The sequence below is a fragment of the Jaculus jaculus genome, chromosome 8, assembly GCF_020740685.1.
Source record: "Jaculus jaculus isolate mJacJac1 chromosome 8, mJacJac1.mat.Y.cur, whole genome shotgun sequence".
Classification (NCBI taxonomy): Eukaryota; Metazoa; Chordata; class Mammalia; order Rodentia; family Dipodidae; genus Jaculus; species Jaculus jaculus.
In genome coordinates, this window is record NC_059109.1 from 39,826,016 (window position 1) to 39,839,453 (window position 13,438).

At 39.8% G+C, this 13,438-nt stretch overlaps 1 long non-coding RNA gene across 1 annotated transcript in view; it reads left to right on the plus strand.

Moving 5' to 3' along the window:
- The first annotated feature begins 1,082 nt into the window (after window positions 1-1,082).
- Window positions 1,083-13,438, plus strand: part of LOC123462989 — an 83,642-nt gene continuing 71,286 nt past the window's right edge. Inside the window, exons 1-2 of the long non-coding RNA XR_006638615.1 lie at window positions 1,083-1,150; window positions 1,354-1,476. This is a non-coding gene — a long non-coding RNA (uncharacterized LOC123462989). The remainder of the gene's footprint in view (window positions 1,151-1,353; window positions 1,477-13,438) is intronic.

Here is a 13,438-nt window from a genome sequence, read left to right on the forward strand (position 1 = left end):
GCTAGATAAAACGGAAATTAAGCAGACAAATGAGAGTCCCAAGGGCAGAACTCCATAAGCATCCTTCAAAGATGGGTCAGTTTTGCAAGTCAGATGTCTTTGCATCACAGTATGCTAGCTGACAGATGAAGTGTTTAGAAATTCATATTTTTAGATAACATGTAATTGTGGAAAGGCTTGCATTTTGTCATCTTAAATATGTTCCAATTAAAAAATGCAATAGGGGGCTGGAGAGATGGCTTAGTGGTTAAGGCACTTGTCTGCAAAGCTTAATGACCCTGGATTGATGCCTTAGTGCCTATGTAAAGCCAGATGCACAATGTGCCATGCATCTGGAAGTTGTTTGCAGTGGCTGGAGGCCCTGGCATGCCTATTCCCTCTATATCTCCCTCTGTTTGCAAATGAATATTTTTTTAAAAAAATGTATAGGATAACTGTAAATATAAAATTCCCATTTATAAGAAAGTATAACTTATGTAGGCAAAATTTATGAAGTTCTTTAAACACATTGTGAAAATTAAAATCAGAAGACGATTAAGTGAGTGCCTTTTCTGTCATCGAAAGTGGGCAGAAGTGAGAAGTCTTGTGCTGCTAGGAAAACCTAGGAAGTGATGGATCTGGTCTTTGCTGAGCTTCCAGTCGCCTTTTCTGAGGTTCAGTGAGCTGATTAGCGGGCTGGATAGGACAAGAGGAAAGCTCTATGAGGGTAGCAGGAAAGAACAGCTTTTTCAGATGTTTCTTCAGTTTTACCCCAGAGAATTCCTCTTACCCTTTCTCTCCATGTCCTTCAGCCTCCAGGGTCCTCCTGCATATTGTTTGAATTACTCTCTGTCTTCTTGCTCTTATTTGGTTCACAACTTTCAGCTTGTCAGTGCCAAAAACCTTCTGGTGGAGACATGCCACAGAGTGAGAAGTCACCTCCGGCTTTGTGAATTCAGGGAAGAACAGGCGCTCAGGACGTGCTACCCCTGGGAAAGTCACCTTCAACTTTGAGAGTGCTGTGGAGAGCAGGAGTTCAGGGTTGGCTGGGAGGCCACGTGGTTGCATGGGTTTGGTGCTGAAGAGGCTGAGCTCTTCTTGCCCAGAACTCGACCTGTAGGTTCTTACTGAATACTGAGGCTTGTCAGACTAGTGAGATGCTATTGGCAAGGTAAGGAGTAGTGCCTCTGACATTACCTATGGGGGGATTGGAACAGCCCAATTATACATTAAAGAGTCACCCCACCACCACCCACAAGGAGTTGCTCTGTGTCAAAGAAGCAGGGAATTTGTCCTCCTGGTCTTAAACACCTTTTTTCAGAGAAGGCAGTCAATCTCAGTTAGAATTAACAGTCAGACTTTTTCTTTCCTCAGGGTTGTCATGAAACTTAGAGGCATGGATAGTGTCCTCAAAAGAGAAAAAAGGACATTCAGCCCTCTGTGAAAGATGATTGCCATGGTAATGGTCATTCTCTGCATGTGACATATGCTTAGAAGGTCAGTGTTTATTTTTATTTTTCTGAGACAGGCTTTTGCTGTATAGCCCAGGCTAGCTTGGAGCTATGAGGCCCAGACTGTCCTTCAACTTAAGATCCTTTCTGCCTCTGCATCCCAAATGATGGGATTAGAGGTATGCACCATCATGCTTGGCTCAGTGTGGTGTGTGCTAACTAAGTGTAAAACGGGCATTTCTTAGTTAATAGGAAGTTATGTAATCTTCCTGTCTCCAGTTTTCTCCTTCTACAATGAGACTCAACTCACAGGATCTCAGGTATATTCAAAGTCTTAAAGTTTATGCAACAGTGGTAAGTGTGCAGATCGTGATAAGAGCTCTGCCAGGATGCCATCTTCTCTTCACTCTCTGTCACCATGAGCCCTCTCATTTTGGCTCCCAAAGCTATCCCTCCTGGTGTTACCTTTCCTGGTTTCCTTGTACTAGTCCATCTGAGCATTTCTGTTTCTCAGAGTCTTCCTATGTATACAGTAGTTTGCAGGAATTAGATAGGTTTACCAGCCTTGGTATATATCATAGCTGGTGGACACCCTCCCAAGCTCTGGCCCACCTCACCCAGGCCCATAGTCCTTCTCGGAGCTGAAATAAAACAAGACAAGGTTTTCTCCTGCAGAAGGCTGGTGCTGCCTCTCCACACTCAGTACCAGCCTTTCTTATTGATCCTTTGAGCCCACAACTAAAGCTATTCACTTATTAATTGGGAGAAGATATCACTATGTTTACTAAAGATTACAAAGACCAGACAGTTAAATTTTCCTAAGAAGAAATAATGTTTCTCTTTCTTTTGAATCCTCCATGTAGTGAAGGAAGTCACACCTGAATGTGAGACTAATTTACTCTGCCATGTCTGTGCTTAATTTGACTCTTCTGTCAATGCAGAGCTCTGTATAGACAGTGAGTTTAATTAACCTTTCCTGAGTTTTATATTAAGTAAATAAATAAATGTGAGTACATATGTTATTTCTTAGCTAAGAAATTTTTCTTCTTTTTCTTCCCTTGCTCTTTTTTATAAAGCATAGAATTAGGCAATGCCACACAAGTTAATGTTTATCAACTGAAATTTCAGAGAGGTGGGAAGCTTTGATTTGTAACATTTGCTAATTCATGTGGTGTAAATATTTCTGCCATAGATTATTTCATGCCATAGTAATTCAAAATTTCTGGTATCTTAATAATTGTCTCTTACAATAGGTACTAATTGGCACTCTTATATAACTGAAAATAGGTATTCTGTTAATGCCATATCATTTAAAAAAGGAAGGTCTAATATTCTTTAACATGAATTGAAGATAACTGGCTACTGAATTTGTATTTTAGCTTCAGTTTATGCTAACACACACATGCGCGCGTGCACCCTTAAGTGGGTTAATATGTTGAAACATGCTAATGAAACTCGTTGTTTGGGGAATTAAACACACCTGGCATGATTCCTCTGGAAGAGGGTGTTGGAAATGTGTGTTTCATTTCAGTATCAGATAGACTTTGTTTTATGTGGCTTCTCCCTTTGGTGATTTTGCTCTGTATTCATCTGCTATAATTAATAATAGCCATAGATTTGACTGTAGCTTGACTCCTGTGATCCTGATCTTCAATCCCAGAGGCTGTAGTGATCTCAGAAAGTTGTAATAAAAGAGGTAGCAAGTCAGTCTGTGCCAAATACAACCAAAGACATTATGGCATTAAAAAATGCCTATAGTCTACTGCTTAGTGCATTTAAATATAAACCCAGTTCCTCTAGAAAACTTCATTTTTTGCCTCTATTCCCAGACAATGTGTCCCCCAAAAGGCAGGAGCCATTGTTGTTCATTTTTGTAATGAAGTATGCTGTTTAGCACAAGGAATGTATCCATGGTACTGGGGTCTCTATATGGAATTGGATAGGGCTGGGAAATATTAAAGGTCTGAAGAGGGATTGACTATAGGCTGAAAAATAAAGGACTGTATAACAAAGAGCCAATGCTGTAATTCTTCTGGGCAACTGCGACAGAAACAGATACCCATTCTTCTTGGTAATGGGACGAAGGAACTTCCTGTGTACTTTCCCCGTTGTGTCTACCCTGCCCCCAGGACTATGGATCCCTGAAGGGTCGACAGTGTACTTACTCTTTCTTACCAGACAGGTTGTCAGTTGCACAACTATGTCCCAACTTCCATATCACACGTTGAGGTAAGACACGTTGAGGCAGAGACACTACTGATGGATGGTCGCTGGATACCTTCATTATGGGGTCCATCAAAGGATTAGTGAGAACAATAGGAAGACTAATTCTGTGAAATGCCAGCTTTTCCCTCATTGGATATTATTTCCTCCATGTTTCATTAAAACTGGTCTCAGCACTTCCCAGTATCAAGAAACTTACAGGCATGTCTTCCAATTTCATGCTGTTAGACATGCTAAACATTCTATTGGGAGCCTGAAGGAGTGCAGGTCAACCTAAGAGACAGAGGGCTGGAATAATATGAAATCATGCCTGGGCTTTATTTTCTTTTTCTTTTTTCTCTTTTCTTTTTATCTCCCAGTTTATACACAGAAATACTGGAAGCTTACTCAGTTCTGGTAAGGATTGTTAACAGTAAAGTATAGAGAAATTTAACACCCAGAGAGATGATTACTATGAATTGAAATAGAACAACGGATTACTCACTACATTTGTTTAAAACTTCCAGTGATGAGCAACCACTTCCGTCCCTCTAGGTCTGAAGTGGACATAATATAAACACAGATGAATTCAGTAGAAAAAATTTTTATGATCTTTGTTATTTGGCCAAAGTTCTTAGCAATGTCTGAAGAGATTGCCAGGGAATTTCTGTATGGACTAATCTGCAGAGGAGTAGCTATTCACTAGGAAAGGTAACTATGTGCTTAGTTTACTGAACTCCACCCTTGGGCATAAGCATTATTGTCCATTAATCTATTAATATATTTAGTTAACCATTCACATTAAAGTGCAAGCAGCAAGTCTCTCAATGAAGTTTGCAGAGTGTCAATCATTTATATGCCAGGTACTGTGCTAAAAATACTGTTATTTGGTTAACAAAACAGACTTGGTTCTGGCCTTTGTGCAGTGTATAGTCTGGTAGAAGAGAAAAAGGAAATAAAAAAGACAAATGAATTTTTCATCCCAAATTATCATGAGAAATGAAGGTTAGAATGCTAGGCGGGAGGAAGCATTTACATACGTGATGAGATAAAGTTACTCTGAAGAAAGTCTCAGAAATAAGAAGAAACCCAGTAGGAACAGTGTGTGTCTGTCTTTGGGACTAAGAAAAGAGTGGGGTTTATTAAGAAAGCATGATCAGAATGTACATTGAACATAGGAAAGACCCAGCAGATCTGAGGAACTGAATGACCAAGCATGCAGCTGATGTGTGGCAAGCCACAAATTATGAACTAATCACCAAAAAACTCCCACACATTTTAATATGCCTTTCAGGACTGCTAACTATTGGGGTGATGGCACAGTCATCTGGAATAGACATAGGCCTCAGTGGCATTTGTGACTTTTTGAATAGAAACAAAATACTGCAAGCAAACTGTGCATGCACCTATTAAAGAAACGGGTGCAGGTCGGCAGAGCTTAATGAGGACACATTGATTTAGAAAATGATCATTGGTAGGAGTTGGGGCACGTAGTCAAGGACTGCAAAGATGTTAACACTCTCTACCATTGGCTTCATCATTAATTCTGTCCCATAGTTTAAACCTGAAGCGCATGGGGGTATGGTGAAGAGAATATTGGATTTTGCCAGGGTTCGTAAGGGTCTCAATCAATTGTGTTTTTTTGTCATGGAATCCTGAGAGCAGTGCTGTCAGGGCATCTTGAACTGAGTTTGCCTTTGGGTCGTGTACGAGTTGAAAGCTGAGAAGACTACAAAGGAAAGCAGCAGCCCAGAGCATATGGACACGACTCAGTTTCACAGGAAAGTGATAGTGACGCAAAGGAATATGAGTAAGCCAAGGTCTAAACTTATTGCCAACTCCCTGAGATTGGAGGGATGCCCGTCAAGAAGATATGACCAACCAAAAAGATCCATTCCGAGTCTTTGCCATCTTGGGTGCAATTTTATCATCCTGGAGATGGATTTGAATGAGTTGACTCAATGTAAATAAGAAACATGTGGGTCAAATCTCTCAAAATAACCAGATGTGATTGAGGTTTTGACAAACTAAAAAGACCAGTGAGAGATATTTGGAAATGTTTTCCTAAGACATCCACTTGGACCATCTCTGAGAATGACGTCATGGCCCTGTGAACATGATATTCCCCATGGTTTAATGTTTAAGAAAATGAGTCCTGTCATCACTGTTCATAATACGTAAGGGTTGCAGTGTCAGATTAAACATGCGAATGGAAGCATGGGAGAAGGGCTTCTACCGAAGGAGTGTTTCTCTAATCTAGATCATCCCAGGAGAGATGGGAGACAGCGAGTCTGAATGCCTGTTGGAGTAGCAGACCTGACACAGTTCTCTGAAGCAAAATAAGAATTTATAGAGTTTAGTCAGACAAGAAAGCTGGTTAAAAGAAATTTAGAAGCTCACAAGCTCTCTTAGAGACCCAAATAGCCAGAATGGAAATGCAGATGATGGCACGACAAAGCTTCCTCATTCTTTGAGTCAAAAGGAAGACACCACTTTGGTCCCACCCTGAAGATGGATTCTGCATACCCTCTCCACTTAAATCTATGCCTTGTTTAAAATATCTATTTATTTACTTATTTATTTGCAAGCAGAAAGAGATAGAAGAGAAACAGACAGAATGCATATGACAGGGAATCCAGCTACTTGCAATTGAATTCCAGATGCATGTGCCACTTTGTGCACCTGGCTTTATGTGAGCACTGGGGAATCAGACTCAGGTTATTAGGCTCTAAAGGCAGCTGGCTTAACTGCTGAGTCACCTCTCCAGCCCAAATCTAAGCCTTTCATGAATATATCTAATTGCCAGAAGTGGGCTACATGTCTGGGCCCCATCCAAAAAGACTATCTCAGGGGGAGTCCTGACTTCTGCCTTGAAGAGAAGGGGCATTTATCATAAGTTTCTCCACCTCATCAAGGGTGCCTCTCTGTAGCTGGATGGCAACATGGAAAATATTCCTTAGAAGTGATATTTTGTAGGAAGTAGTCAATTATGCTTCACAACTTTGTTTATTTGTAGAGAATTTTTATTGGGAACTTTAATATACAGTGATTTGATCATGATCCCATCCCATGATCCTCTTTTATCCCTTCTCCCTCTCTCCTCCATCCTCTGAGGACTCCTCTTTTAAGATAGTCCTTTCCCTGTTTTATTGTCTAAGTCCTTTTGACCTCCTTGTCCTTCAAGGCAAAATGCTGTTGGGCTTAAAACTGTGCTGGTGTGGTAGGGACATCCACAACCACTGAGGGCTATGAATGCACAAGCCAGTTCATGTTGGAAGGACAGGGCACCTACATACCGTATGGCTCTTATATTCTTTCAGCCCCCTCTTCCTTGATGTTCCCTGAACCTTGGAGGCTGTGATAAAAATCTCCTTCAATATTGAGCTCTCAACACCCAGCTGTTTTCTGCTTTGATGAGTTTTGGGTCCTCAGGGCCTGCCGCCATCTTCACAGAGCAAGTTCTCGGGTGAGCAGGCAGAGCAGCATTCATGTTCTTTCCCTCTGCAGTGGCCCTGAGCCCTGACGTGTGTGATAGAGGTGATTCACCCAGTGCAAGCACTGGGCTTTCTCTTCTTGTCATTTTAATGGCTTGAGTCTCCCTGGTATTCACATCCATCTGTAAAAAGCAGGTACTTTAACCAAAAGTGAGGTCAGCATTAATCAAAGTCCATGAACACATACAAATAGAACGCATGTTATGGGCATAACCTATCTGTTTGGTCAAATAGCAATGGAAGCATCCCTCTGGCGGGGTGGGGGTTCTATGACTCATCAAGCCATAGACTTTTAACTCGGTTCTCAGTACCAGGCATGAATTTTCTTCCACTGAGTGGGGCCTCATATCCAAAGCAGTGGCAACATACTACCTATGTGGAGTTTTTTATTATTGAGATTAGTTACTCTCACTTAGTTGTCCAGTGCATTTTCTATCTGGAACTCAAATTAAACCCTGAAAATTAGTAGCTCTACAAACAGGGATGAGATAGGGGATAAATCACATGAAAGATTTACATGAGTATATTTAAGCTACTCTGCTGAGGAAAAGTTGATATTTTTCTGACCATTCACCCAAATTCATCTGTTTCTCATGATTTTCAGAGTCACCAGCAGCTCTTTTCAGCATGTGCCCCACTTGGAATTTGCCTGGCTCTGTCCTCATGACAGATGTCCTCATGACAGATATGGACTAAACACTTTTTAAAGGAATGACACATAGATTTATAGTGATTGCTAAAATAAGGGACACTGTATCACTTTGTCCCTGCAATAGTAACATTGAGTCATTTGGCCAAGATGGTGGATTTTAAATTTTAAAAGTTCTTGCCTCTGTGTGATTAGTAAGGGTAGTCAGAAGCTGTGTGAATATCCTACTTCCACACAATTTTTAATGAATGATTTTAGCATGCATCAATGATTCTTCTTGACATCCATAACTATAATAAATTTTCTCATGTTCTTTCATTTCTGCTCAGCTACTAGTTGGCATTGTTCTATAAAGAAAGGTGCCTCCTGATTCCTTATGTTCATTCATCCATTTCATAGCATAATTATAAATTCATGAGTTGAAAATGTACTGCTGAGGGCTGGAGAGATGGCTTAGCAGTTAAGGCTGTTGCCTGCAAAACCAAAGAATCTAGATTCAGTTTCCCAGAAACTACATATGCTAGATGCACAAGGACCCTGGCATGCCCATTGTTTTTTCTTTCTGTCTCTCTCCTTCTCTCTGCTTCTTTCTCTCCTTCTCAACTTTATAAAAAGTATAAAAAGTATACTACTGACAGTTTTAGATTTGATGACCAAAACTTTAAGTTTGGTTACTAGAAATCCCCTGATCATTCTGGTATGTTCTCATCAGGTTTGGTTTTTGGTACAACAAACAGTTTTTAGAACAGTTAAAAGGGTTTTTTTGTTTGTATTATGACTAGAATTAGTGTTTCTCCAAGTTCACGAGGTCATCTTAGAAATGTTTATATAGCAGATCCAAGTACCAATTGTATTTTTTTTTTTTTTTGCTATTAAAGTTTTAGTCCTTGTATTGACAGAACTTGTAATTACCTACATCTGGCTCTGTGTGTACTGGGATCCATATCTATGTGTATATTTATACTATTTTGATTTCCAGTCTAACATAATGGAAGTTTGCTTTTATAGCCCCAGTTCCTGTTTTGTTTCTTTATTCATGAAAACTCAAGCCACTTATTCCACCCACCTATATGTCTAAGAATGTCTCAGAATGATTTCAGAAACTCTGAGAAACTCATTATAATTTATAGCTTAATTCATTATAAAGGTTGTTCCATTGGTCCACTTTTCATGTGCTAATAGTATTTAAATTATATAAATATTATAATAAACCTAAAAGTAAGACAGCCTACTTCATCTTTGTTGAGATTTTCCTAACTGTTCAAACATGCTTATGTTTTTATTTGATTTTAGAATCAAATTTCTTACGTTCATTGAAGTTGTGGTAGCACACATAAATGTAAGAATAATTCATATTTGTCATGCAGTGATGTTCAATCTGAGAACAAAGGTTCCACTCTCATTTCTTCATGTCTTTTTGTATATTTCACAGTGTGTACATTCCTCAGATTTCCTCAGGAGGGCTTAGATTTGTACTGATGTTGTAAATAGGGGTTTCTCTTCTCTCATTCAGGTATTAACCAGGCCTGGACCTGTCTAGCTTCTTAGATGACATGAGATCTGGTGTGTTTATATGACCATAAATTAGGGTTTCCCTCTATTATTGTCTTTTTTACTAGTTGTTATTCATAAATATGACTTTTATATTTTGATTATACTTCCTATTGCCTTAACAAATTAACAAATTATTTTTTGTAATTGGCTTTGTCATTGATTTCTTGGCTTTCTCACTTATATTTGCATACCACCTGAAAAATATAATTTTATATTTCAGATCTGCTTCTTTAATTATTTTATCATTCCAAATAATATAAGAAAATGTTAAGTGGTATTGGAAAGAAAGGTGATCTTAGTGGAAAAATCTATAGCATTTCTTTATTACATGTGGGGATGAGTAAAAAACTGAATATGCTAAAATAGCATTCATTCACTCACAAATTATTGGACACTTTTTTTAATATCAAGAATGGGTGTTGACTGGATCAGCCCGAGTTGCTGACATAACTGAAGAGTATCTTGAGGCTTGGACAATAGGGAGGGTAGTGCTTAGGGGAAGGGAAAGGATGGGAGGAACATAATACTGAACCAAAATTGAGCTGGTACCATAGAATCCTATATCCTGGAAGTCAGACTAAAAGGTGGAACCCTCAAGAGGACCTTAAGGGGAGCACCTGAATCAAAGGGCCCTGGAGAGGGTGAGAGGAAAATTAACCTCAAATTTCTCCTATTTCTCTTTTTTTTTTTCTCTGTCTTTTTCTTTTTTTCTATTCCCTTGGCCCTGGACTGTAATTCCCTGTACCAGGATGTGGTCTACATCCACAGTGAGCTGTTGATCAGAGAGACCTACTAGATCTCCCAAAACAAACAAGACAGACTTCTATCAGAGCACTTGATCACCCACCAGAGGTTAATGGTAAGACTCTAATGCTGAAGACACCATATGCTGTCTGCACGAATCATGGAGAGAGCTGGTTGGAATCTGGAGGACAGCCAGTCCCCAGACAGTTAGCCCATCTAGTGCTGGAAGGTGCTACATGAGCTACTGAGGGAAAGTGGCCAACATCTGTCCAAGCAACCTAAAGTCTAAGCGACTCAGAAGCAAACAATCTCACATGATGCTTATACAAATACAATAGTGGCACACAACTATGATGGGTAATCAACTGCTCTTGGATTTGCTAAAGATCTGCTCAGTGGAAAGAAAACCATATCTGGAACTGAGAAACAAGTCAGAATCAGATCCAGATAAGGATTTCACTTATTATTGTCAAGTTCTCACTAACCTTAGATTATACGAGGTTCTACACCCTTTAAATTCTCTCTAAATTAATAATGGTTATCTCATTTAACCAGTGCTGACTTCATTCTCTGTTGGAGAATTTGCTTCTCTTTTTCAGATGGGAGCAGGACCTGAGGGGATAAATGACTCAGTGCACTCCATCTGGGCCCCAGCTAAAACCACAGAGGAATTAGGGAAATGAGCAAGAGTGTTGCTTTCTTAGTGAATCTGATATTAAAACATGGGTGATGGAGATAGATACTGAGGCTACTCAATACCTACAAAATCAGAAATTCAGAGGCTCCTAAGTACCTATCACTGAAGGAGACTTAAAATGTTCCCAGCATGACTCTGGGAATTATATGGAAGAGGGGGCAAAAAGATTGTTAGAGCCACAAGTTGGGACATTTTGCACAGAGACATTGCCTCTCCCCTCACCCATAATACATGACCCACAATCCCCATGGGATTGACCTGCATCCCCATGAGGAAGGCCTCTTCAGAAAAGGGACAGGGAGAAAGGAAAGGATGGTACCAACATGTAATGTTTATGTACAACGCATGTCCATATCTAAAAAAAAAAATAATGGGTATTGAATTACTTTGGACACCTTTTCAGTGCCTGTGGAGATTATTGTGTGTTTCTACTTGTACAAATTTTATGTTGAATTACATTAAGGACTTTTAAAACACATTGGATTCTTAAAATAAATCCTATTTTGTCATAAAGTCTTTTTTCTTTTTATTTATTTTTATTTTTGTACACAGTGAATACAGTCAAGTTGGTACATTGTTAGCCTCCTCCATATCCTCCCCCCTCTACAGGCACCCTCCTTGTTGGGGTATATGGGTTGTGAATTGTGGAGTTAGCCTTCAGTTTTGGGTAGGAGGAAATATCTCTGCATATCATGACCCGAATCAGAACCATATATTCAAGCTTTATTAGGTATAAAGACACATCCGTCTATGTGCTTCATAGTACCCTGAGGATCCCATAGGAGTTTCCTTGCTCTGGCCAGGAGGAACTAGAACATCTTCCAATATTTCCAAGCTCAAGATTTATTTGGGCTGCAGTTCTCTGTAGGCATTTTTCCCAGCAAGGGGCTATGCAGTCTCACTGTGCGTATGCACAGTCATGGTGACTTTTATGCCTATTTCTCTGTATATATTATTTCCAATATTGCCTTGTAAGTTCTTGATACCTTAACTCCCTCCTCAAATTCAATATTTGTTTTTTCCAGCAAGGTTTCTTCTAGTCTGCTAGATAGCATTATTTATTACACATTTCAAAAGGCTAGAAGAAAGGATTTTTGAATGCTACCACCATTAAGAAATGATAAACACTGGAGAAGACAGGTGTGCTTAATTTGACTTAAACGTTATGCAATGCATTCATTTATTGAAACATCACATAGTTCCCTTCAAATATGTACACTTTTTGTATTAGTTAAAAATAAAGTAAGTGCCGGGGAGGTGGTTTAGTCAGTAAAGTGCTTGCCATACAAGCATGAGGATCTGAGTGCCAATCTCCATTGGTCATGTAAATGCCCAGCAGGCACACCAGACCACCTGCCATCCCAGCACTCAAGGGGTGGACACAGGGACTCCTGGGGGGGGGGAAATCTGGTTATCTAGACTAGCCAAATCAGCACGCTTTAGGTTCAAGCAAGGATCCCTGCCTCAGGAAACAGGGTGAAGAACAATCAGAAAAGACCTGATTTCAACCTCTGGCCCCCCACATACATGTATGTACACATGTATGCATGCATACGTGCACATACATGTGCAGCCACACACATGAGCACACATACACATGTGCGTGAACACAGCACACATACACATATAAAGTGTATTTAATTAACAACATTTAAACTTATGTCTAAAAGACCAAGAAAAGAAAAATGTTATCCTTGGGCTGGAGAGATTGCTTAGTGATTAACGTGCTTGCCAGTAAAGCCAAAGATCCCGGGTTTGATTACTCAGTACCTACATAAATTCAGATGCACACGGTGGTGCATGCATCTGCAGTTCATTTGCAGTGGTTGGAGGCCCTAGTCTGGCCAATTTCTATCTGCCTCCTTCTCTCTCCAACAAATAAATAAAAAAATATTATCAGATGAATTAAAGGCTCCAGAAACCTTGTTACACTCTTCCCCTCAAATATTCTTTTCCCTAGAGCTCTCATCACTTCTGTCCAGGCTGAGAGGGTGAGCTAGCTGCAGGATGCAGCATCTGATCAACTTGCCATTGACAGAGAGTTCTTATGTAGCATCATTTGTGCAAGCTACTAAAACATATACCAATTAACATTGCTGTTTTCTATCTTCAGGATGGTGGCATCCATTTGAAGTTGCAAAGTAAAACTATTGTTATATTTTTATGTATATTGTTTTTTTTCTCCATCCCAGAGCCTGACACAATAAACACTGGGCATGTCCACTAAGGATATTGTTCCTTGAGTTGAATAGATTGCTCAGTGGTTAAGGTGCTTGCCTGCAAAGCCTAAGGACCCAGGTTTGATTCCCAAGTGCCCATGGAAAGCCAGATGCACAAGGTGGCACATGCATATGGAGTGTTTGCAGTGGCTAGAGGCCCTGGCACACCCATTCTCTCTTTCTGTCTCTTTGTCTCAGTCTCTTTCAAATAAACAAAATATTTAAAAAGAGAATTTTGTTCCTTAAGATGGTGTCCAACTGCTGATTGGAAGTTATTTGAGGGTCACTTAAACCCAAATGAGACAGAAAGCATTGTGACATTACCTGCACTCTGACCACTGGTGATTGTGGGACTCAGTGTCTCAGGAAGGCACATAACTACTCCCTTCCTTGTTTGATATCTTTCATAACCTTTCACTATGAAATGTAATATCTATCATCAATATTTA